Genomic DNA, 13,074 nt, shown 5'->3' on the forward strand with positions numbered 1-13,074 from the left:
GTGCAAAAACTGGAAGCATTCCCTTTGAAAATCAGCACAAGACAAGGATGCCCTCTCTCACTACTCCTATTCCACATAGTGTTGGAAGTTCTGGCCAGGGTAGTCAGGCAAGAGAAAGAAATAAAGCGTATTCAATTAGGAAAAGAAGAAGTCAAATTGTCTCTGTTTGCAGATGACATGATTATATATATAGAAAACCCCATCGTCTCAGCCCCAAATCTCCTTAAGCTGATAAGCAACTTCAGCAAAGTTTCAGGATACAAAATCAATGTGCAAAAATCACAAGCTTTCTTATTCACCAATAACAGACAAACAGAGAGCCAAACTATGAGTGAACTCCCATTCACCATTGCTACAACAAGAATGAAATACCTAGGAATACAACTTACAAGGATGTGAAGGACCTCTTCAAGGAGAACTACAAATCACTCCTCAAGGAAAAAGAGAGGACACAAACAAATGGAAAAACATTCCATGCTCATCGATAGGAAGAATCAATATCATGAAAATGGCCATACTACCCAAAGTAATTTATAGATTCACTGCTATCCCCATTAAACTACCATTGACTTTCTCCACGGAATTGGAAAAATATATTTTAAATTTCACTTGGAATCAAAAAAGAGCCCGAATAGCCAAGACAATCCTAAGCAAAAAGAACAAAGCTGGAAGCATCATGCTACCTGACTTCAAACTATACTACAAGGCAACGGTAACCAAAACAGCATGGTACTGGTACCAAAACAGATATATAGATCAAAGGAACAGAACAGAACCCTCAGAAATAACACCACATATCTACAACCATCTGATCTTTGACAAACCTGAGAAAAACAAGCACTGGGGAAAGGATTCCCTATTTAATAAATGGTGTTGGGAAAACTGGCTAGCCTTAGGCAGAAAGCTGAAACTGGATCCCTTCCTTACACCTTATATAAAAATTAACTCAAGATGGATTAAAGACTTAAACTTAATACCTAAAGCCATAAAAACCCTAGAGGAAAACCTAGGCAATACCATTCAGGACATAGGCATGGGCAAAGACTTCATGACTAAAACACCACAAACAATGGCAAAAAAACCAAAATTGACAAATGGGACCTAATTAAACTAAAGAGCTTCTGGACAGCAAAAGAAACTATGAGAGTGAACGGGTAACCTACAAAATGGGAGAAAATTTTTGCAATCTATCCATCTGACAAAGGGCTAATATCCAGAATCTACAAAGAACTTAAACAAATTTACAAGAAAGAACAATCCCATCAAAAAGTGGGCAAAGGATGTGAACATACACTTCTTAAAAAAGGACAATTATGCAACCAACAAACATATGAAAAAAAGCTCATCATCACTAGTCATTAGAGAAATGCAAATCAAAACCACAATGAGATACCATCTCATGCCAGTTAGAATCACAATCACTAAAAAGTCAGGAAACAACAGATACTGGAGAGGGTGTGGAGAAATAGGAATGCTTTTACACTGTTGGTGGGAGTGTAAATTAGTTCAACCATTGTGGAAGACAGTGTGGCTATTCCTCAAGGATCTAGAACTAGAAATACCATTTGGCCCAGCAATCCCATTACTGGGTATATACCCAAAGGATTATAAATCATTCTACCATAAAGACACATGCACACGTATGTTTATCGCAGGACTGTTCACAATAACAAAGACTTGGAACCAACCCAAATGCCCATCAATTATAGACTGGATAAAGAAAATGTGGCACATATACACCATGGAATACTATGCAGCCATAAAAAAGGATGAGTTCATGTCCTTTGTAGGGACATGGATGAAGCTGGAAACTGTCATTCTCAGCAAACTAACACAAGAACAGCAAATGAAACACCACATGTTCTCACTCATAAGTGGGAGTTGAACAACGAGAACACAAGGACACAGGGAGGGGAACATCACACACTGGGGCGTGTTGGGGGGTGGGGGCGGGGGGAGGGAAAGCATTAGGACAAATACCTAATATAGGTGATGGGTTGATGGGTGCAGCAAACCACCACAGCACATGTATACCTATGTAACAAACCTGTGCATTCTGCACGTGTACCCCACAACTTAAAGTATAATAAAAAAAAGTAGGTTAAAAAAAAGTATTACAGACACAGTCTGATGCAAATCTTTGACTTGGCTAGCCTCAAGGCTTTTAAAAGTCTAAGATTCCTTATTAAAAACTTCCAACAAAGCCAATTTTAAGAAGCCTATATGGTCAATAAATATTCTTGCTGCACTTTATGCAAATAATCAGGCCAGGTATGATAAGACTAAAACTTACTTTGCACAGGAATTTGTCCTACTATGATTTGTCTTTGATAAAATGATGGACTAGAGAGAGAAAATTTATGTTCCAAAAGAAAACTGTGACATATGCTATTAGATTCCAGCCCTGATCATTTTTTCCGAGTTTTTATTATTTGCCTATAATTTGGGCTGAATCCAGAATTATTTCTTGGCTCCAAGTGTTCCCTAGTGAACCCAGATATAATATATTTTATAAAACTTGTTTTATCCTGTCAGGAATGAGATGTATTTTTGAAGGACTACTTAAATTAGCAATTACAATTCGATTATTATGATTATAGAATCTCGGGATTTCTCTTCCTTCTTGTCAAGGTCTTTACCTGATGTTTGTCTCATTAAAAAAAAAAAGAAGAAATCAGACTGATTACACTCTACTCAAGACTGAAGACATGTACTTTAACCTGTCTCTGTTACCAGTAAACCAAAGCCTTAAATTTCAGAATCCATCAGGGACCCTGTGTGGTCCCTGGATCAAGCACACATGGGCTTATGAATGTGTTGACCACTGACATATGAGAGGTAATTGTCTATTAGGTTATGTGGCTCTTCCTTTTTCTATTTATAACTCCAATGTTTCTGAACGCTGAAGTAGTTCATCGAAATTATTTTCCAGGATTAGACAAACCGTACCTGCAAACCAAGGAGATGAATTTTGGCCTATGTTTGGCAGAAGTCTCTTGCAATGGTGGGGAGTAACCTCTCATGAACGTATAATTAGAAATCTGTCAACCACTCTAGGTAACTTAGCAAGTGAACTAGCTGAAGCCATAGCTACCAAATAAAGATCTTCAGACTCTTTAGCCAGGATAGTCATGGATGACGGAATAACTTTAGGCTATATAGTGGTGAAACAAGGAGAAACTCATATGGCAGCTAGCTAACACATCATGTTGTGTTTAGATCCATACATCTTCTGAAGTTGAAACACATGTAAAAAAATAAGACGATATGGGAATTAATTATGACAAATCCTAGGGAAGAGGTTGAAAGAGCTGTAACACAAACAGGGCTGATACATGCCGCTTGCTCACCACATTGTGGGCAAAGAGAAGGAAAGAAGAGCTGTGGCCCTTTGGGGAGCCCAGACCTGGGAGCTCCCCAAGCCAGGGCTGTGATTCCTTCTTTGGGGCCCTTTGGTTCCTGATATCTCCAAGATTCTGGGTGCCACTGTGTTCCCAGTGTGCCAGCTATGGAAGCTGCTTGAAGTGCCCGTGGTCCAGCCACAGCCTTGTGGAGAGCTGGCGCCCGTGTTGGCACCTGGAGCTACCTGCCCCACTGCAGCAGCCAGCAGATCTGACTGCACAGTGGCCAGACCCCATGCTCACTCACACACCCCTTGCCACTCCACGCAGTCTCCCTTGGCAGGCATGGGATCCAACGTGGTAGCATGAGCTGAGCACAGCCTGCCAGGCTGAGAGTGCGGGGCCCAGCAAAACTCGGGCAAAGGTGCCACCAGCCATAGAGGTTTCTGTCCAGAAAAGTAACACCCCAAAGATCCCGTAACACCACTACTCTTCCCAGCCTTTGGAAACTCTCAGTCTACTCTCTATCTTGATGAGTTCAGTTGTTTTAATTTTTAGCTCCCACAAATGAGTGAGAACATGCAAAGTCTGTCTTTCTGTGCCTGGCTCATTGTACTTAACATAATGTCCTCTAGTTCCATCCATGTTGTTGCAAATGACAGAATCTTATTCTTTTTCATGGCTGAAGAGTTCTCCATTGTGTATATGTACTACATTTTCTTTATCCCTTCATCTGTTGATGCACACTTAGGTTGCTTCCAAATCTTGGCTATTATGAATAATGCTGAAATAAATATGGGAATGCAGATATCTCTTTGATATACTATTTTTCCCTCTCTTGGATATATACTCAGCAGTGGATCATATGATAGTTCTATTTTTAATTTTTTGAGGGACCTCCATATTTTTCTCCATAGTGAATATACTAATTTACATTCCCACCAACAGAGTAGGAGTGTTCCCTTTTCCCCACATTCTTGCAAGCATTTGTTATTGCCTGTCTTTTGCATAAAAGCCATTTTAATGGGGTAAGATGATATCTTATTGTAGTTTTGATTTCAATTCCTCTGATGATCAATGATATTGAGCTTCTTTTCATATACCTATTTGACATTTATATATCTTCTTTTTTGTTTTTGCTCATTTTTTGAGACAGCGTCTCACTCTGTCACCCAGGCTGGAGTGCAGTGGTATGATCATGGCTTAATGTAGTGTTGACTGCCAGGGTTCAAGCAATCCTCCCACCTCAGCCTCCTGAGTAGCTGGGACCACAGGCAGGCATCACCATGCCCAGGTAGTTTTTAAAATTATTTGCTATGTTGTTCAGGTTGGTCTTGAACTCCTGGGCTCAAGTGGCCCACCCGTCTTGGCTCCCCAAAGTGCTGGAATTACAGGTGTGAGCCACTGTGCCTGACCTGTGTGCCTTCTTTTGAGAAATGTCTGTTCAGATCTTTTGCCCATTTAAATAATTGGATTGTTAGTTTTTTTCTTATAGAGTTGTTTGAGCTCCTTATATATTCTGGTTATTAATCCCTTGTCAGATATATAGTTTGCAAATATTTTCTTCCACTCTGTGGATTGTCTTTTCACTTTGCCCATTGTTTTCTTTACTATGCAGAAACTTTTGACCTTGATGTGATACCACTTGTTCATTTTAGCTTTGTTTGCCTGAGCTTTTGGAGTATTACTCAAGAAATCTGTGCCAAGACCAATTTCCTGGAGAGTTTCCCTAATGTTTTCTTTCAGTAGTTTCATGTCTTTGATTTAAGTCTTTAACCCATTTGGATTTGATTTTTGTATATAGTGCAAGAGAGGGTTCTAGTTTAATTATTCTGCCAATGAATATCTAGTTTTCCCAGCACAATTTGTTGAAGAGACTGTCCTCTCCCCCATGTATATTCTTGGCACCTTCATTGAAAATGAGTTAATTGTAAATGTAAGGATTTATTTCTGGGTTCTCTATTCTGTTCCATTGGTCTACATGTCTGTTTTATGCCAGTACCATGCTGTTTTGTTTACAATTGCTCTGTACTATAATTTAAAGTCAGGTGATGTGATTCTTCCAGTATTGTTCTTTCTGCTCAGGATGGCTTTTGGTATTCTGGGTCTTTTATGGTTTCGTATAAATTTTAGGATTTTTTTTCTATTTCAGTGAAGAGTGTTATTAGTATTTCAATAGGGATTGCATTGAATGCTTTGTGAAGTATGGGTATTTTAACAATATTTACTCTTCCAATCAATGAACATGAACTACCTTTCCTTTTTTTTTTTTTTGGTGTCCTCTTTAATTTTTTTGCATCGATGTTTTATAGTTTTCATTGTAGAGATCTTTCACTTCTTCTGTTATGTTTATTCCCAGATATTTTATTTTATTTGTAGTTATTGTAAATGGTATTACATTCTTGATTTTCTTCTTTAGATTGTTCATTTTTGTCATTTAGAAATGCTACTGACTTTTGTAGTTTGATTTTGTATCCTGTGACTCTGAATTTGTTGATCAGTTCTAATAGTTTTTTGGTGCAGTCCTTAGGTTTTTCCAAATATAAGATCAAATCATCTGCAAACAAGAAAACAGTAATAATTTTACTTCTTTCCAATTTGGATCCCTTTTATTGTTTTTCTCTTGTCTGAATTGCTCTAGCTAGGACTTCCAGTACTATGTTGAGTAACAGTGTTGGAAGTGGACATTCCTGTCTTGTTCCAGATCTTAGAAGAAAGGCTTTAAGCTTTTCCCTGTTCAGGATGATACTGGCTGTGGGTCTGTTGCATATGGTTTTTATTGAGTTGTGGTATGTTCCCTCTATATCTAGTTTTTTTTGAGGGTTTCTTTTTATCACAGGGATGTTGAATTTTATTAAATGCTTTTCAGCATCAATTGAAATTATCATAAGGTTTTTGGCCTTCATTCTGTTGTTATGATGTGTCACATTCATTGATTTGCATATGTTGAACCATGTTGGCATCCTCGGTATAAATCCCCCTTAGACATGATGAATGGTCTTTTTCATAGGATGAGTTTGGAAATACTACAGTCTTCTCTGTTTTTTGGAATAGTTTGAGTAGGATTGATAGTAATTCTGCCTTCAGTGTTTGGTAAAATTAATCAGTGAAGCCAGTGAAGCCATTGAATCCAGGCTTTTCTTTGCTAGGAGATGTTTTATTATGGCTTCAATTTCATTTATCCATTTCTTCTAGGTTTTTTTTTTTTTTTTGAGATGGAGTCTTGCTCTGTCACCCAGGCTGCAGCGTGGTACAATCTCAGCTCACTGCAACCTCTGCCTCCCAGGTTCAAGTGATTTTCCTGCCTCAGCCTCTGGAGTAGCTGGGAGTACAGGTGCATGCCACCATGCCTGGCTAATTTTTGTATTTTCAGTAGAGATGGGGTTTCACCATGTTGGCCAGGCTGGTCTTGAACTCCTGACCTCAGGTGATCAACTGCCTTGGCTTCCCAAAGTGTTGGGATTACAGGCATGAGCCACGGTGCCCAGCCATTTCTTCCAGGTTTTTCAATTTATTGGAATATAGTCGGTCGTAATAGTTTCTAATGAGTTTTTGAACTTCCGCAGTATCAGTTATAGTGTCTCCTTTTTAATCTCTGGTTTTATGTATTTGAGTCTTCTCTCTTTTTTCTTAGTCTGGTTAAATGTTTGTTGACTTTGTTGGTCTTTTAAAAATATTAACTCTTGATTTCATTGATATTTTATATTTTTAAATTTCAATTTCATTTATTTCTGCTCCGATATTTGCTATGTTTCCTTCTACTAATTTTGGTTTTGGTTTGCTCTTGCTTTTCTAATTATTTAAGATGTATTATTAGGTTGTTTATTTGAAGCTTTTCTACTTTTTTTGATGTAGATGCTTTTTTCTATAAACTTACCTCTTAGCCCTGTAGTACTGTTTTTACTGTATCCCATAGCTTTTTTTTTTTTTTTTTTTTGAGACGGAGTCTAGCTCTGTTGCCCAGGCTGGAGTGCAGTGACGCGATCTCGGCTCACTGCAAGCTCCGCCTCCCGGGTTCACGCCATTCTCCCGCCTCAGCCTCCCGAGTATCTGGGATTACAGGCACCCGCCTTCACACCTGTCTAATTTTTGTTTTTTGTATTTTTAGTAGAGACGGGGTTTCACCGTGTTAGCCAAGATGGTCTCAGTCTCCTGACCCTGTGATCCGCCCGCCTCGGCCTTCCAAAGTGCTGGGATTACAGGCATGAGCCACTGCACCCGACCTGTACCCCATAGGTTTTGGTTTGCCTTTAAAATTTTTCTTTTCTCGAAAACTCAGTGTCATGGTACCGGCTTCTTGTGCTTTGGGCAGTGAGACCCTTTTACTTGATAACAGTAGTAGCTGGGACAACTTGGCAACGTAAATAAATAAACGGCACCTATATTGGAAAGGAAGAAGTACAGTTGTCTTTATGTAGAGATGACATGATCTTGCATTTAGAAAATCGTAAGAAATTTACTGAAAAGTATTAGGACTCATGAACAAATTTAAGAATATAACACTATATAAGATTGGTATACAAAAATAACTGTATTTATTTATCAAGAAATCAAGAATCCAAAAATGGAATTACAAAAATAAATCTTGTTACAATAGAATTAAAGCTGGGGAAGCTTAAACTTGAACACTAAAAACCACAATACATGGTTAGCGTTGGAAACACCCAGATACCATCCCTGAGCCTTCTCTCCTTGGCTCTGAGGGCTTTTCCTTCACGGGGTGAGGAAAGGGGTTGCATTCTTGGTTTTTACATTATATTAGGTGGGTTCGGGTTGAGGTATCTGCAATTCAAATGAGTATTACAATCTCTACTTTTATGGATAAGAGACTGAGGCCCACCAAGAGAGGGAATGACAGTCCATATCCTGGAAGGCGAATTTCAGGCACTGATTTCCGCTATGTAACCCCTGCCAATCACCGTGTATTTAAGGGATCCCCAGATACCATACCAATAGGTGTTCAAGAGAGAGGTCTGTAATCTAGGCGTCTGAGAAAACAAGGCTAGAGATTCCAATATTGGAGACAACAGGGCTCTGGGAAGATTAAGGTTGAGTTTTCTGGATCTGCAGAATAGAGTCACTGGGGACCAATTGCAAGATCAGAGGAGATGAAAGAACAAGTCAGGGCATGCTTAGGAAAAGAGAATACCAGGGATAGGTTTTAGGCAAGAGTCACACTGAGGAAGGGCAGGTTCTTGGCGTCACTCAGGAAGAAATCCAAAAGCAAGCCTGTGGTGGAAGAAAGCAGCTCTACGGAGGCATTGGCGGTGTTACAGCCCTGCGTCCACTCCGGCAGGGCAGGGAGCCCTCCGTGGGTTGTGCTCCCAGAGCAGCAGCCTAGGGGTGGCTTGTAGTCATTTTTATAATTCACTTTTAATGGCATGCTAATTAAGGGGTGGGTTATTCGGAAATAGCTAGAAATGGGCAGCAACTTCTGCTGTTTCTATGGCAAGGGTTGGTGACTTCCCGTGGTGCCATGGCATTGGCAAACTGTCATGGCACTGGTGGGAGCGTCTGCTGGTGATCTGAGGCGTGAGGTGCTTTCGCTGCCTCTCCCAGTTTCCTGTGTGCCTTTTACCTGAAAGCCCTTCACACCCTCATCTGCCCACCTACAAACGTCACTGCCCTTTCACCCCACCCCTGTTTCACACGCACTCCCACATCAACCCTGAGCATTCAAGCCTGAGTTTCCCTGTTAGGAACCTCAGTGGTAGCTGGAGCTCTGCGAAACCCCTAGGCAGAATTCCTTGCCTAGTTTGTGGCAGAAATCAGGGAAGGAAAGGCAAATTTCAGGTCTTTCTCACAATAAATAAATAAAGATAGGTAGATTTGATTGATTGATGGATGGATGAAACGTGGAAGTTTGCAGGCAAATATTTATCAGACACTGGAAGTGTAAGTTGTCACAAAGACTATGGAGTGCACCTGTCTTATGACCCTGTTATTTTATCCTAGTATATGCACTAGAGCATATTTTCTAACTGTGTAAATTGAAGGCTCACAAATTAGTTTAGTGAGAGAAAAGATAACGGATTGGAAGAGAATTACCATATTCATTAGTGGTGTTTTTAAAATTTTAAAGTAAAATAGAGACATGATTTTTTTCATGCTTTCGAATGCATCTATAAAAAATAGACTTGAGGGCTGGGAGCAGTGGCTCACGCCTGTAATCCCAGCACTTTGGGAGGCCGAGGAGGGCGGCTCGCGAGGTCAGGAGTTGGAGACCAGCCTGACCAACATGGTGAAAACCCGTCTCTACTAAAAATACAAAAATTAGGCGAGTGTGGTGGCTTGCGCCTGTAATCCCAGCTACTCAGGAGGCTGAGGCAGGAGAATCACTTGAACCCGGGAAGCGGAGGTTGCAGTGAGCCGAGATTGCACCATTGCACTCCAGCCTGGGCGACAGAGTGAGACTCCGTCTCCAAAAAAAAAAAAGTTACTCATTAATAGCATAGACCAATTGGCCTCTATTGAAATTTCTCCATTATTTTCACAATGTCCCAGGCTGTGAAACCAGGATTTAATAAAGAACCAGAATGCCACATCTGTGTCACCTGGTTTGGGACCAGTCCTGATCCATTAAGTCCGGGTGTCTGGGTAACTGAACTCAACTGCTGGGCAAAACAGAATGTCCTGCGTAGGTTCCTAACGGGGGACCGCAGAGCCTCATGGGAAATGTAGTGTCACCATCCAATGATTTTAGCATCAAGGACCTTGGGAACCAGCTTTTCTCTCTGCGCTTGCGCCGCCCGGCCCACTCCGCCATTTTCCTCCGGAAGTGCGGCACCCAGAGGCGGTCCTGTAGCTGGGCCGGCTTGGGGCTTGGTTCTATGTCCCTGCGGGTCGGTGCGAGGGCGAAGAGGAACCCGTGGGCCTCAGGGGATCCCGGGGGGCCAGACCAGTGTTCCCTAGTTGTGGGAGCAGACGCGTGGGCGCATCGCGGGAGGGCAGGGCCTGAAGTGCAGGTGTGGGCCGCGGACCCTGGCGGGGGCTGGGAGGACAGGCGTGGGGTCCTGGCAGTGAAGCGGGTTCTAGAGGTGCAGGAGCGGGTAGGCGAGGCTGGTGGCCCTGGGCCTGGAGTCTGCAGGCCAAGCTCCTGTCCTGCCGCTGAGGGACCCGGTTACCAACCCGCATGTCACTCAGTTTGCCCATGTGTCCCGGTGCTAACACACAGTTCTCGGGAGACGTTCCCCATTCCCAGAGGAGTAGTGCGAAACGCGTGCACCTCTAGTCTTAAACTTGCCGTTTGTATTAGTTGGGTTTCCTGGTGTCTCTTTAGCAAGTGAAGTTTCTGGTTACCTCCTTCACTGTGTGACCTGCCTAGTCCTCCTGGGTCGCATTTACAGAAGTTTATATGAGACCTAGTTTCCAGGGAAGAACTCACTGATTCCGCGAGGGAGATGGTGTAATGGATGATGGTCGTCAGCCTTAAGGGTACTTCAGTCTTAACTGTGTGTTACAAAGTTTGAAAGGGAGGGTTCCCTATGAATAAGAAGCGCACTTGAAAGAACAGCCCTCTGGTCTAACCTCTCACTGGTGCTTCAGAGGAGGAAAAAAGGTCACAGGTGAAGATCCCAGTTTTCCTCGCTCAGGAAATATTAATTCTACTCCCTAGAATGCACAAGATTTGCAAAGACTAGGTGATAGTAGAAGGTTTGGAAGAACTTTCAGAAGGTTGAGGTGAATTCAGCTGAGAAGAACAGGCAAGGACTTAGGAAATATTCCTTATTTGAAGGGGCCTGAAAGTGTGGTCTGGGGTACAGGAGTGACCTGTCATACTTGAGAAGATTAAAATACTCTCCAAACACAGTCCCATTCCTTCAACCTTAGCTCAATTTTTCCAGCGTCTGAGATATATTAAACCTAGTCCATCACCAAATTTAGCATTAGATTGCGAAGTTCTATTGATTGTATTTGATTTGTAATTTAAGATTTTCTCCCCCTACGTAATTTTGTTAAAAACACAGAAATGAATTCTGTTCACTTAGGTGTAACAGTTAATACTTGCTGTTTAAGGAACTAATTAAACCTTACTGGCTTATAAAAAACAATCACCATTTTATTTGTTTGAAGTTCTGTGGATCTGCATTTTGGTGTGGTGGGTTCAGCTGGGTAGTTGATATATTTGTGTTGCCTGGATCACAAAAAGGCCTCAGTCACCTGGTGACTTGACTGAGTCTGGTTGGTTTAAGATAGTTTCCTTCACAATCTGGTGGTTTGTGGTGACTCTTGGCTAGGCCCTGTGTCTCCAACATGGTAGCTCCAGACCTCTTCACAATTTGACTGTGTCCAAAAAGGGAAGAACCAATGGATATTTGCATCACATTTTCCATTGTCCATTCACTGGACAAGTCAGATGGAAAAGCCCAATTTATTGTCAGAGCATAATATGAGGGCTTGGATAGAAGGAAAGGTGTTATTGGGAAACATGAGTACAATGGTGTACTGCAGGAAGTACATATTATGTACATTTTAAAAAACGTAACTGTAGGTCAAAATTGCTGGTTTGCAAATGCACTTTCCATGATGTTGAGGTATAGAAAAGCAAGATATACTGTCATGGGAACACTCATATGAAGTTATTTGTGGAATCTACATACTAATAGGAAAATAGTTAATACGGCCCAGTATATTTCTATAATATTTATTTTAGTGAACTTATAATGTTTCTTTGTATTAAATTATTAGATTATATCTTTAGATAATATTGTTACTAAATTAGTAGGTAATACATATTTTTATTCAAAAATAAATTGTGCATCTAATGTCTACCAATTAATGTACTTGTAGATGTATCTTATCTTAACTTGAGTCTTTGCTGCCCCTAATGAGGCATGAAGGACTCTTCTTCCATGGCGAAGTTTTTCTTTTTCAGGAGGGAGGCGGGCTTTCCCAGGTAATGTGTCTAGAGTGTTGGGCAGAAGAATCTGGGAGCACACCACACCAGTTCTCTCCTTAATCCACGTCATTTGCCTTCTATCCCAGCTATGTTTCCAGTGTCCTCTGGGTGTTTCCAAGAGCAACAGGAAATGAATAAATCTCTGGTGAGTTGTTTATTTGTTCTTCAGTTTGTTTTACACTGTATTTTCTGAGTTTATGGGTGTCTGTGAATTAAAAAGGAAAAGTAGAAATAAGTAAAACTCAAGTTGAAGGAAATATACATAAATAAGATAAAGCTGACCTGTAGATATAGGCAGGTTATAAGAGCTTAGAGTTGTCTAAGTTGAGTGCAAATTTTCCTCTGATCTTTCTGATGCCGAGACAAAAAAGGCAGTCATATTTGTTACGTGATTGGAATGGAATCCAAGAAGAGAGCATGCTGTGTTCTTGTGGGACAGGAAAGCTTGTGTGCACCAAGTCTGAACCACCACCTTCATTGGTGACATTGATTATGTGCTGGAACATATTTCACACCGGCCTGGCAGTAACCACTTGTAGTGTTGTGCAGTGGAAATGGTCATCTGCCGCTAAAGCACAGTGTGTTGTGCAGTGGAAATGGTCATCGGCCACTAAAGCACAGCTTCCATCGTAAGGTAGGCTCCTTGCTCAAAGAGTGTGGTCCCAAACAGCTTTTGGGAGGTCCTCCTTGATTCATGGATGAAACCCGGAACATCTTGAGGACTGAGTTAACCATAGGTCCTTAAATAACTCTCCACACCTTTTTCTTAGTTTATCTGTACATGCAGGGTGTGCAGCAGCCTGTTCAAAGTCATATTTTCTGGGAAATATTTCC

Source organism: Pan paniscus, chromosome 15 (assembly GCF_029289425.2).
Source record: "Pan paniscus chromosome 15, NHGRI_mPanPan1-v2.0_pri, whole genome shotgun sequence".
Taxonomy (NCBI): domain Eukaryota; kingdom Metazoa; phylum Chordata; class Mammalia; order Primates; family Hominidae; genus Pan; species Pan paniscus.